Source organism: Electrophorus electricus, chromosome 10, assembly GCF_041902795.1.
Source record: "Electrophorus electricus isolate QZ-2024a chromosome 10, ASM4190279v1, whole genome shotgun sequence".
Lineage (NCBI taxonomy): Eukaryota > Metazoa > Chordata > Actinopteri > Gymnotiformes > Gymnotidae > Electrophorus > Electrophorus electricus.
Window position 1 is genome coordinate 15,913,218 of NC_137506.1, and position 13,169 is coordinate 15,926,386.

The 13,169-nt window shown below is 40.0% G+C and overlaps 1 long non-coding RNA gene across 7 annotated transcripts in view; it reads right to left on the reverse strand.

Moving 5' to 3' along the window:
- The window catches only part of LOC113571131 (uncharacterized), a 95,014-nt gene that overhangs the window by 17,179 nt on the left and 64,666 nt on the right, over positions 1-13,169 (reverse strand). Inside the window, exon 4 of one of the 7 annotated variants that reach the window (XR_014125677.1) lies at positions 2,729-2,897. The exons of 5 other annotated variants lie outside the window; for them this stretch is intronic. This is a non-coding gene — a long non-coding RNA (uncharacterized LOC113571131). Of the gene's footprint in view, positions 1-2,728; positions 2,898-11,527; positions 11,764-13,169 lie in introns of those variants that run through there. One more of the 7 variants, XR_014125678.1, reaches the window with a different exon arrangement.

Genomic DNA, 13,169 nt, shown 5'->3' on the forward strand with positions numbered 1-13,169 from the left:
TATTATGTCTGTAATAGTCTATTATGAACCTATGACTTGGTAGTGAATCTTGCCTAAACCTCTGAAAATTTTATTCTGAATCCATTTCGTTGAGGTTTGTTACAATGGAACAGCACAGCAATCAATGAACTTTTGCATGTTTAATGTTACCTAACTACAGCCCCTCCTCCAAAAAAAAAGTTTGCACACATGTACCAGCAAGTATTCTGAACTATTTCCATGATGGTTTCCTAGGGACAGGGACTTGCCACCCAAATCTAAAAGGTTCAACATTGAGAGTTTTTTCTTTCGTGAGTGTAGTTTTATCTCTAATTTATTCCAAGGTTACTTGACATAATAAGGAGCACTTTATATACCATTTTTCTGTCACCAATCGGTGCTGAATATGTAGAACAATCTCCAGCTCAAATAAAAAAGGCCCTAAATAGACACTTAGGGACTGTGGTGGGTGAGTGCTGTGAATCGTAGTGTAGTTAAACCATGCTTTAAGGTGCAAAATTTCAACATTTTCACAGGTAACATAGAAAATCTAAAGGGCAGTATGTCTATGGTGAATGCATTTTTGTTTGAATTAAAATAGAAAAAAATAAGTCATAAAACATTTTTGAATTACTGCAGTGGAATGAATCTAAATTCTTGATACTTTCACACCATTACTGTGCCATGGTTCAGCTCTGAGTTCACTGACACACTGACAAAACACACTGCAACAGACTAATATAATCACCCAGTGCTTGATTATCTCAGCATCTGTGAGGAAGAACGGCACCAAAGATGGCTTGGTTACCATGGTAGAGTTACCTGTGTTCATTCCACCATTCTATTTGTTGTTAAAAAAAAAAAACTGAAGAGATATATAAAAGGCAAGGACACACGAGTCTATACCTTCTTCTGCATTCAGTGGCAATATAGACATAATCCATTTGCTCCCTGCAGGCAAATCCAAGCCCGGTGTTTGTCAGAGATACAGGCTTTTTTGGTGTACTGCATAAATTCTGAACAATGGCAGTGCGTTCAGGCACCCGGGGGACATACAAAGTGTGCAACTCTCAAATTTGAAACAACCTGGCTGCTTCTATGGAAATCCTGTTATGGCCCTTTCTGTGGGCCTAGTGCGACAGGTTCAGCTTTTTGCTCTGCTTGGGTCAGGTTGGGCTTACGGGGATCAACTCTGAAAGAATCAAAACTGTCATGCTTTTAAACTTCTACACCTTTCCCCTGCTTTGTCTCTTCCACAGCAAATGAGGATATCCTTTGTGAGGACATATGTGAAAACTCAAGACCTTTAATATCATCTGCTGAAAGGCAGCAGACAAGGTTTTTTTCTTTCTTTCTGTCTTAGTTCTTTACCTTTCAGATGTGCTAGCACTTTGTTGTCTTGGTAATAATTCTGACCTGAAGACAACATGAGTGCATAAGTGAAGCCCTGGCAAGTCTATGTGGAGGATAAATGAGACACGGTTACTATAAAGGATGCAGGTTACCATGGTTCACAGCGGTTACTGTGGTTAATAGAAGTCATACTGCTCAGGTTTTGTGGTCATGCTGATGAAAAGCAGTGGTACAGAAATCATGTCATGCTGAGTTATGGGATTAGCTCTAAGTGTCGGTGTTAACCTTAAATGTTGTATTGAAGGTGCACAAGTGCCAGAATTCTGACAACTTTGCCTTTACATCAGTGCACAGCATTACGCAACTATGCTCCTTCGAACACAACTGGAGTGGTACTTTTAATTCTACTGAAGCATCACTTTTTGTTCCAATGCTGCAAAGCGGAGCTTTATTGTGCAAAATGTGTGAAGTATGCTGCCAATTAAACAAGAGATTGTTGATCATCCCAGTTAATTAGAAAGGAAGTAAAAATAATATTCATAAACACTCATAAAAACAATACTTGTATCATTATAACAACACAAATTAATTAAATTCAATGGGGAAAAATACAGATGCATAGGTGTTATGCAACACCTCTAAAAGTGTCAACAAGTTGGTGAGAAAGGTTAGGCATTTTCTCCCCACTCTCTCCCTATCTCTCTCTATTTCTCCCTCTCTCTCTTTCTCTCTCTCTTTTGGAGTAATTGTGTAACCTTTTCATGGATGATGTCTTGAAAAGTACAGCTGCCTCGCTCCAAATCACATGTCGAGGTGAACAACGGCAGGTAACACCGGGGCTTCTGAACACCTCCAAAGGTGTGAGGTACTTGCCCCAAGCCAAAATGCTGTGGTTGCACCTGCTGTCAAGCCAAATGCCACACAGTCTGCCCACTACACAGCTGCTAGCACTTAAGCAGGCTGGGCCCTAGTTCACACACACTCCCACTTTTGCAGGAGAACCACGGTTTGGAATTTAGCTTTCAGTCAGTCCACATGCAGTGTGGCGCGGGTGATGGATCAAGCACAGTCAATAAGTCACAGTGGACCACCAGCTTTTCAAAAAATTGCAAGGGTTCTATGTTTCTCTTCAGTGGAGTTCAAGTGGTGTTAATAATCGCTGACTTGGTGGTTCAGTATAAAATGTATTCATGATAACTACTGGTAAACTGTCACATACAATAGATATTTGCAGGGCATTCAAGTTATATGCTTAATAAAATGTTAATATAATAATCTCAGAAACACTACTGCAATGTAATTAATTTTTTTTGTTGTTTCCTTTTTTGGTTACATTTATATAGTGTAATGAAGGAACACACACATGAGGGAGAGGATCCAACTGCTAGAGGTTTTATTTAAGTTATGGGACAGGTAGGAACTGTAGGGAGAGGTAGTAGGTAGGGCTTGGAGTTTTCCTAGTTAGGTAAGAGGAGCTAGGTGGGTAATCATGGTCAGCTCAGTCCGAGGTCGGAAACGCAAGGCAAACTCCAGAAGGCATCCATGGGTTAGGCAGAATACGAGGTCTGTAACACAGGAAGGATTCAGAAACCAGACACACAAACATGTACATGGAAGGCTCAGTATGCAACATGAGAATGGTAATACATTACAAAAAGAGTGCAAGGGAGGGGACCTTAAATAGGAGGGTAGTATTGAGGAGAATAGTCCTCAGTGTAATAGTGTAATTAGTACTCTGGTGAACCAGATCAGGGAAGTCAGTGGAAAGTGGAAGGCGTGGCAATGTAGGGATGAGCGCCGTTCCTGGAGTTTGTGACATATAGCGCCTTTCTCAAACTCAAAAAAATTATTGGGAAAAGTATCCCTAGCTAGCACAAATAGGTTATAGCCCAAAAATGCTCTTAACTTGAGACACTGCCAGAACCAGGAGTCAGTGCTGAAACTTAGATTGACAAATTCTATACAAAGATATAGAATACAAAATTATTCAAGTGCTATGTTTAGACAAGACAGTGCAAATATAAAATCTTCTTGCTTGATTAAAGTGAATGACTGTACATCAGGGGGAGAGTTCAGCGTCCTATTGATAAAAAGACCCCAATGCTGAACAAACCAAAAATCACATCTTAAGTACTTCTTTCAACAAAAAAGCTACTTCTGAATGCTTGTACATAATATGTTGCTTAACATGTAGCTTCTCTCTAACAGAAAGAATTCTACACACTGTGACCAAACATTCCAGGAAAAAAAAAAAAACATGCTTTTAGTAGCTGACCTAGAGCACAGCACAGAGGTACTTAATTTTATGTGAAGCATTAATACCAGTAAGCAGCTGTGTTTTCTACCCTGCTTATTTTTTGTGGATCTATTAAGCACCCATTAGCACCACTATTCTGTGCAATATGCAAGCTGGCAAATTAAGTATCTGCAAACCAACTGTAATATTTGTTATCCCATTATATCTGAGGACCTATTAAGAACTCAACTGAACTCAACTGACTGAAAAGCATACATAGGAACTCCTACAGTTTCATCCATTCCTTGAGCCTTGAAAGATATTTGACAACTGCCTTTTTGTCTGCGAAATGAATTCAACTTTGATGTATTTCAAGGAGTACACCCATGAATCTGCTGGGACAAAAACCCAGACTTATGGGCACCAACATTCTGTGCACTAACCAGGCCTCTCTAACTCCTAAAATAAACTCAATACACAAGCGCAAAGGCCTGTGAATGACTTTGGCTGTTTGTATTGCCCTCGTCGATGAAATGCACCCCCATGCAAGTGAGAGGTGAAGGTGCAGGGTATGAGAGCCCTAGGCTGGGGGTTCTGGGCAGAGCTAAAATGGAATCTGCTCCGCGCGATCCTGTCTGTCTTCCCTGATAATTCAAGGTCAGTTTCTAGCTGTTGCAACATGGGGCAGTTAATATTAGTCACCTCCAGGGGATTTGTACTTGCAAATAAACAAAACAAATTATGTTTTTTGTCAACCCATAAATCCAGTGTTCGAGGAAAAAAAAAAGATGTGATGACAAAAGTAGGGGAAGCCTGTCTTGAGGTTTAATCTTCCTAAATTAAGATCTTCCTGAAAAAAAGGGCCATAAGAACAGAAAGCAAAAGGTCTGAGAAGGTGAGAAAGTGAGACACCAATAAGTTAAATTATGATTTAGGAGGTGTTGGGGGGGGTCTAGGGGTTATAACAATATCATTCAGTTTTATGTGCACTTCTCAGCAAAAATATAATGGACATAAGACTCATCAGGCTTTGATATATATGTTTCTGTTTTAAAGCCTTTCTTTTGACTACCATTGGGTTTTGGCTTAAAGGTGATATCAGGATCACATATGATACTTTTCTGACTGCATTCCTGTAAAATCAGCACCTTAGTTATTTTTATAGTCTGTCAGATCACCCAGATCCAGCTCAGATCTAACTTTCTTGTATTACAGATTAGCAACATTAATCTACAAACACTATTAGCTAGCTAGATATTTGCTAGTGTACCTTTTGAGTCAATTTTATCATGGCCATTAAGAGCTCTGCTTCAGTCCACTCCTGCCCAATTTAACCCCTGGATCTGACCCTCCCCACACCATTTGATAGAAATGCCAGTCCACTGAAGATGAAACTTGAGCAAGCCCTTGTGAAGGTTTCTAGTTATGGACCTAATGCTGTCAGCTTCACTAGCCAAGCAGAAGGAAAAGGCTCTGTTAAGAGAGATGAGACTGTGTCAGTATTGACGGAAGAGGTTCTGGCCCAGGGAGACAGGCATCAATGAACACAGTTTACAGTAATGGTGACTATATGCTTGGTGCTGTCAGTCTATTGGATGAACAACTTAATGTGCAGCATGCTCTATTGTATTTGAAGCTTTGGTACATGCTGACTTGTTAAAAGCAAGTAGCTGCACTGCATTTTGAAGGTGATCAAGGCCTGATGAAGGTGCACTGTCAGCACCCTAAGATGATATATGCACTTTGAACACAAATGTATACCAGCCTCATACATTATTTACTGCACACATATATAATATAGATATATAGAAACATTGATTTAAAGCCAAGAAGGATATTTCTTTGGAGATGAAGACTTGCAAGACAAAACTAATAACCCACCAAAAAGCTACATTTGTATTTTAAGAAGCATTACATTTTTGGTATGGAAATTAAAGTGTTGTTTTGTCAGAACAGTCAAATACAAGTTTTATTTTAAACATTTATCTTTAAACAGGGAGCACAGAAATGCAGTGTGGGTGGGACATGGACAAGTTATAATGTGGGGTGAAGCAGAGGGGTCAGTAGGACACTGATTACCCACAATCCTCTGTTCCTCACAGGAGCACTCTCATAAAGGCAAATCAGATGAGGGGAACTCCCAAGTCACACATCCAGACCTATTACTGCAGACAGACAGCCAGTGAATAGGAGCAGCACCTCCCTCAAACCGAGAAAATGTGCTCAGCATCAGATGCAGACATGCGAAATTGCTCTTCAGATGCAGGAACCACTGTCCTTCTTGAAATGTCAGTATTTGCTGAGGAAAACATCTATTTCTACCTATCAACATGATCATGAGACTGAGGGAGGAGGAGAGATACAGAATGAGAAACAAAGAGACAGAGTGAGAGAGAAAGAGACAAAGTGAGAGAGAGAAAGAGAGCAAGGGAGTGAGTCCTTGCCGAAAGCAATGACATCTGGCAACAGGAATGTACAATATGTCCATGTTTCTCCTCTATTAAAGAGCACAAGTAAACAGCTTTCTTAGGTAATTAAAAACCAAAAAGCTCCCAGGAGGTGAATAAACAACCACATTTGCCCTTAGCTTATCATTTTTATCCCATAAAATAGTGTGCAGATAGAACCCCAATAGATGGACAGTTAATGACTACATTGTTTCTATCATACCCCAGAGAGAATATGTTTTATTTTAAATCAAGTAATCTATGATAAGGACTCTTCTCAGTGGACGCAAGTGCAGTGTGGTTAAGATTAAGCACACAAAAGTTCTTTCTCAAATCTACAGTCAGTTGCTGCACACAGACTAATGTTGTTGTTACTAGTTTTTGCCACTCATAATGTAGGATCATCAAATATTAAAAAATAAAATTCTTACAATTCCTTATAGGATCATTAAGTCCCATTATTCATGCATTGTTTTATACATACACTAGATCCTCAATGTGGTGAAAGTAACATCATACTGAATACAGTAAATAAAATCAGCACAGAGGGAGATTAACAGTATGGGACAGAGAACGACAGGCAAGCTTTGTGTGAGACTACACATCAACGTCATTGTTGCCCTGGTTGAAGAGAGTTGGTGATGTGTGTTTTTGGAAATGTCTTCTAACACAAGTCCATCCATGAAAATGCATAAATGCTGGAGTAATTCAGTTCTCAGATGTTTAGAATGATGTCTTTTGCAATGTTTTATTTGTTTACATACAAATATTTATGAAATTATTTTTGTTTCATTTTTAATCCTCCATGCTTATGTTATTTCATATTTTTAATTAACCCATGTGCTTAGGTCTGTTATTTACATGTAATGTCAGCTGATCATTCTATCATGGTTACAGATGTTGTTGAAATAATACAACTCTAAATACATAAAAACAGCTAAATTATTTAAATGCATCATTGTTGCCTTTTAGATATCTATTAACATCTACTTTTTCAAATATAAACTGGTTCTTTCTCCTACTCATTTAGAAGCACTGCTTGAATAGTTGCTGATTGACTTCTGTCTGAAACATCCTGTGTGTGTGTGACTCTCATTTCAAGCCCTCATTGCTATTGAGGTAGACAGGTAGTGTTAAGGACCTTGCCTAAGGGACCACACAGTAAATACTCTGGTTGGGATTCAATCCCCCAACCTCCTGTACTGTCAGTGGTGTAATCCAGCACTTTGAGACTGTACACTAAGAAGAAGGAGGGGGGGCTGAGCACTAGTGAGCATCAGAGCCACTATCCAGGATGAAACAACCAAGATCCAGGAGTACACCAGAATGATGGTCCCAAGTGATAAAGCACTTAGTAAGTACCTCAGACAGAAGAAACCCGAGGAGGTTGGAAATGAAGAGGAAAAGAAACCATCATGGGAAGATAAACCTCTGCACGGTATGTACCACTGACAAATAGTGGAAGTGACTGATATGGAGAAATATCCTACCATTGACTGGAAAAGGCTGGATTGAAAGACAGCATAGAGGCACTAATCATGGCAGAAGATGAACAAGCTCTGAATATGAGATTAATAGAGGCTGGGATATACCACACCAGGAGAAGATACGAAGATTCCCCTGAGACAAGCCAACATATAGCAGCAGGGTGCAAGATGCTAGCAGCTAGAGTGTACATGGAACATCATAACCAAGAGGCTGGCATAGTATACAGAAACATCTGTGCCGAGTATGGGCTGCAAGTTCCGAGGTCAAAGTGGGATACACCCCTGAAGGACGTGGAGAATGACCACACTAATATCCTGTGGATGTTTCCAGATGCAGATATTATCCTGTGGACACTTCCCGATACAGAAAGACAAAATGGTAATGGATAATCAACTGGACATTGTCACGGGACGTTCCCCCCACACACACACACAAGTTACATGGTACGGCCTGCCATGTGCAGGGGGGGTTCACTCATGTTTGTAGCCACACCCCCGTGATGGCATGCACCTGTACGGAGTTTATCGTTTAGTGTTTGTCAGTCTATTTAAACCCCTGTCAGTGCATGGCTCACTGCTGGTCATTGTTTGTTAGCATCTGAGTATAATATAAGTATCCATGTTTGTCTAGCCTGTGTTAATGTTATAGTCTTTATCGTTAGCGTTAAGTGTGTTTATGTTCACTGTTAATGTTATGTGTGAGTGCCACCATTGTCTTTTACGTTCCATGTTATTAAATGTTTCACAAGGTCAAGGGAGTCTGTGTGTCCAGGCAATCATTACATAGCATTGGTGGGCCGTAATGATAGATGTAGCAGTCCCAAGTGGTAGTAGCAACATCAGGAACAAGGAGCACAAAAAGCATATATATATATATATGTATGTGTGTGTGTGTGTGTGTGTGTGTGTGTGTGTCTGTGTGCGTGCATAATTAATATATAATGCAGAAATGGCAAACCATATAAAGAACAACGGAACTAATGGCACTGTTAGCTAATTACAAGAACAAGCTGTTCTGGAAACACTTAACATTTTTAATTAAGCTTCTAATCACATCAGCATTGTTCATGGTTATTCTAACTGTTGTAGGCTGTCAAATGTTGCCATTGTGCTAACATTTCTTACATTCAAATACACTGTTTATTCCATGAGTTCTAACCACTGCTGTTCTACAATACAGATGTCACACCACACAAATTTACTCTGTGACACCCCTAGAGCTGTGGAAAGTGATAAATTTTAATTCAGATTCACAACAAATGTTTCTCTTCCCGCATTCTGACATGTGTGCATCTCATTCATGCCCTGTGACAAAAAATGTGTCAGGGCGTCGACACAGCATATGAGTGAAGGTAGCGTGAAACCTGCTAAATCTACATCTACACCTCCACCACCATCCCACCCTGCCAGCCAAGATTCTGCAAATCCTGAGTGACCTGCATTGGGCTAATGTGAGAAAAGAGCCCATGTAACAAGAGTTATGGCCCTGCACTTCAAATAAACCCCTGTTTCCCCCAAACAAGGAGGGCCAGCCCATGGTGCTAAAGTAGCAACTGCTTATAAATTCTCATTGAAAGACTGTTTCCATAGACACCCTGCACCCTAAAAAAAAAAACACTTCATGTTTACATAACCAAAATGGGTAATGATGTGTGAGGATATCAAAGAAAACAAGTGTAATCAGCAACGGAAGAATTCCTCCCTCACACACCCTGATGGGGCATTGTGTAAAACAATACATTTTTTCTTGTGTGTATTCAGAAAAACAACAACAACAACAACAACAACAACAACATGGTCAGCATTGCAACGTTTCAAGACCATTTGGTAAATAATCCTTGTTCTGTTTATCTGTAAACACTTTTCTCCTGCCTCTGTAGCACATTCCCTGTGATGAAGAGTGTGCTGTCCTTTGTCACGACATGGTGCTGGGGCAAATAAAATATTTTTGTTTACAGTTAGACTGCTAATGGTGCATAATTCATAATGTCTGGCCAGGCCTGTGCTCTCAACAGTATTTTAAACTGACAGCAGGAGCATATCCTTCAGGAAAATGCTTCAGAAAACAGAAACAGAAACAGAAAACAAGAAAGATACAAGATATATCTGCCATTGTGTTTAAGTATGTAGACATAAGAGTGTCTAGTATACAGTCTATTATCATTCAAACTTTGTTTCCAATAAAATAGACTTCAGTCTCAGACAACACTGGGGTCAGTGTAGAAGCACAAGCAGCTTCTGTCCTGAATGGTCAAAAATCTTATGACTGTTTCATTAAATCGTATCCTTCTCGGCTATCATAATCATAACCAACCCAGCTAACAAATATATGTTCTAAACATGTTTCTCTAATATTCTTCTTAGATTATTTGATCATTATTTTGTATGTTCTGTAAATGTTCATTGTGTCCATTTTATTACATGTCAAAGAGAAGATATTTAAAAAATATTTTTCTTGTTAGCAGAATGTTCTATAAACTGTTTCCTCCTTCATGCTATAATTATGAACTCTCACACAATGTTAGACAAGGTTCTAGAAACATTATCTATGAGGCTGGGCTCCACAAACACAAGTTGAAAGGCTAAATATTACCATCCTCAAAAGTGACATACATAGACAGGCCAAAAGCAAATCATTTGCTCCACTTACATCATAAGATATGTCGAATCACAGTGGCATTAAATCCACTTTGTTTAACATCATATGACAGTACCTGACATTGAAGCCTTATATCATAGCCTCAGATATTAAAACCATGACTGCCCCTGATGCCATATGACATTGCCGACGTAGCTGTAGTCTGATCCCAGGAGACTCTAAACATGCTGGTTTGACTTTTGGGATGTCAAGGGGAGGGGTGTGTGTTGTGGGCCCTGTGTCACTCACACATCACTGCATGGGTGTGTGTGTGTGTGTATGTGTGTGTGTGTGTGTGTGTGTGTGTGTGTGTGTGTGTGTGTGTGTGTGTGTGTGTGTGTGTGTGTGTGTGTGTGTGCGCGTCATGATTGAAATTTGGAAGCAAGGGTTAACTTTATGTCTTATTAGCTACAGTAGATTGTGAGTGACCTCAGAGCATTCAGTCAAACCGACATGCTTAAATCTCAAAGACCACAAAACATTGTGTAGCAAACAAAGTGCTACTTCAATGCTTTTCAGACCTCAAATTCTAGGATTCCACCGTTCTCACAATGCTGTTTCATGTTGTCCATCTTGCCAACATGCTCTGGTATGATATTCATGCACAAAGGGAGCTTATAAAAGCATGAAAGCCATGATGAACAACACTGGGAGAATAAGAGAAACCATCATGAAGTAGTCTGTACTTTTGTTTTGTTTGGTTCAATATTATTCTAGGAGTGCAATTATTTCATGTCAGCTCAACCCACAAAAAATATTACAGTTAATTCCTGAATGCAGGAGTGTGAGGTATTGTAATTTAGAGAGAGGTAAGGTCTATAACATTATGTGCACAGGAGTATGGCCTGAAACATTTAGCTTTTCTGCCCGCACATTCATTTAAATTACTCTTTTACCATTTTAGTGAATGGCCTGTTAAAATGAATTGATCGTTTAAAATGCTAATGAGATGCAAATGAGCTTGGATAATGGTTTTGTGTGCATATATATTGCATGTCATGTCCACAATTTAGAAACGATGTGTATTATCTGTTGTTTGCAAGAGGAGAATGGATGTGCGCACATGACAGCACTCATGACGCTGATACATTACTGTGATTAATGAGGTTGTGTAGGAAATGCAAAGAACCCTCCTGAATCAGTTTCCAGGGAACCCAGCCTCTTTGTGTTGAGTCCATCTCTCTTTTCACTTGCAGCCTACCCTGCGCATTCACCCTGAATCCATAACTAGCAGTGCAGGGATGGCCGTGCTCCTTTGAGAGGATTTCATCTATACGTGTGATTTTCCTCGATAAAGGGATAGATAAGAGAGGAGAAGACCTCACAAGCCTTGAGAATGACAAACAAGCAATGAAAAATTCATGGGCGCAGTATGAGGATGTAACGCTTTTCATTATGGGCTTCAAGCATTTCATCCACTAGTGTGCGCTTGTAACTTCTGACATATTTCGTTTTCATGCATGGTAAAACCCAACATTCACCCGGTCTTATCTCTGATACTCTGCCTGTGGACTGAAAAAGCAGCATTTCCTCCTTCTGGCTGGTACATTAACATTTGGTTCCCATTCAAGAATGGTGAGTGTGATCCACGGTGGATACCAATCTGTTTTCACATCTCTTCATCTTCTCCGAAACATGAAAAAAAAAAAAAAAGAAATCAGTATGCAAGAGCTGAATCACAACAACAAAGGTAAATTGAAATGTCATTTTTTATTCCTGTGAAGAGATTGCAGACTCAGGGTGGTGCAGTGTAGGGATATTGCTGCACAAATGAGGGTTGGCAGTACATGCCATCAGCAGCAACCCGCTTTAGCCCAGGGAGTTCTGTCTGTTAGATATATATCTCTCTGATCAAATTGTCTAGGTCTGATTTCCCAGGTCCCAGAAAAAAAAGTGAAGCTGTGAAGATAGCTGTAACAGGAAGACTTCTGGGACAGTGCACTTGTTTGTGTGTTCTGACTGACCTCACAAATCGTTTGAAGAGAAGTCAGAGTAAGGAAAGTCTACAGTATCACTAAGTGTGACTCACAGATTATATTAAAGCAAAACTAACTTTATCCAACTTCATCACACCGGAAGTGTTTATCAATGTCCCTCACAATTCTCACCAGCCTTATGCAGTAGTGCATATTACTGTTTTCGTATTAACTTTAAGCAATACATTTACCATAACATCTTGTCTGCCATGATTTTTATACTGAGCTTCAGTACAAAATTAAATTAAATGTATGCTAACTATAAGATGCAGAGGACTGTGTCTCCAAAGCAGCTCTGTTCTCTCCCTGCAGTTTCCAGGAGCTCTTTATGAGCAGAGGTCAAGAGAGAGCACCAAGGATAATCCACTAATTTTTAAAGGGCCAGAAGGACCCATCTTAATTTGCTGCAGCTTAAAAACTGCAAAATAAAATTTTAAAGGTAATATATTACTAATTTGTTCCTGATACAGTTAGTGGTGAGGATATGCAGTAGAAGAAGACCATGTCTGTCTCAGCTGGTCCTGCAGGCCTGGTTGTGAACTTTGGAGAAATACATTCATAAAGCTGAGCGGCTTTTCAGCATCGATAATGAGGCTAATTAGGAAATGGATCATGCAGGCAAGATCACATAGTCAGGGTAACTGCATGTGGCAGAGGGCCAAGGTGAACCTGAAGCTGACAATAATGCTTTCCAGGCTATGAGAGCTGGGAAAGATTTATTATTGATCAGTAGTATTGTGTAGTATTGATCAGTAGAATTTTTGGGGCACACGGGCTTTGGGGGGGGGGGGTCACTTGTAGTGACCACAAGGATCTGAAATGCAAAGACAATGGAAAGGAAATGCCCACCCCTATTACTCTAATAAGCAGCCAGTGCATAAAGGCTAAACTACAACCCCACCCCACCCCACCCCAGCCCTGCTCTGAAATACGATCCCACCTGTCAGCAGTAACCTTCAATTGCGAACCATTCAGCCAGTTTCCATCTCTATTTAAAAATGGATGAAGTGCCTCTCTCCCATACACCTCAGTGCCACTCAGCTCTGGCACTGT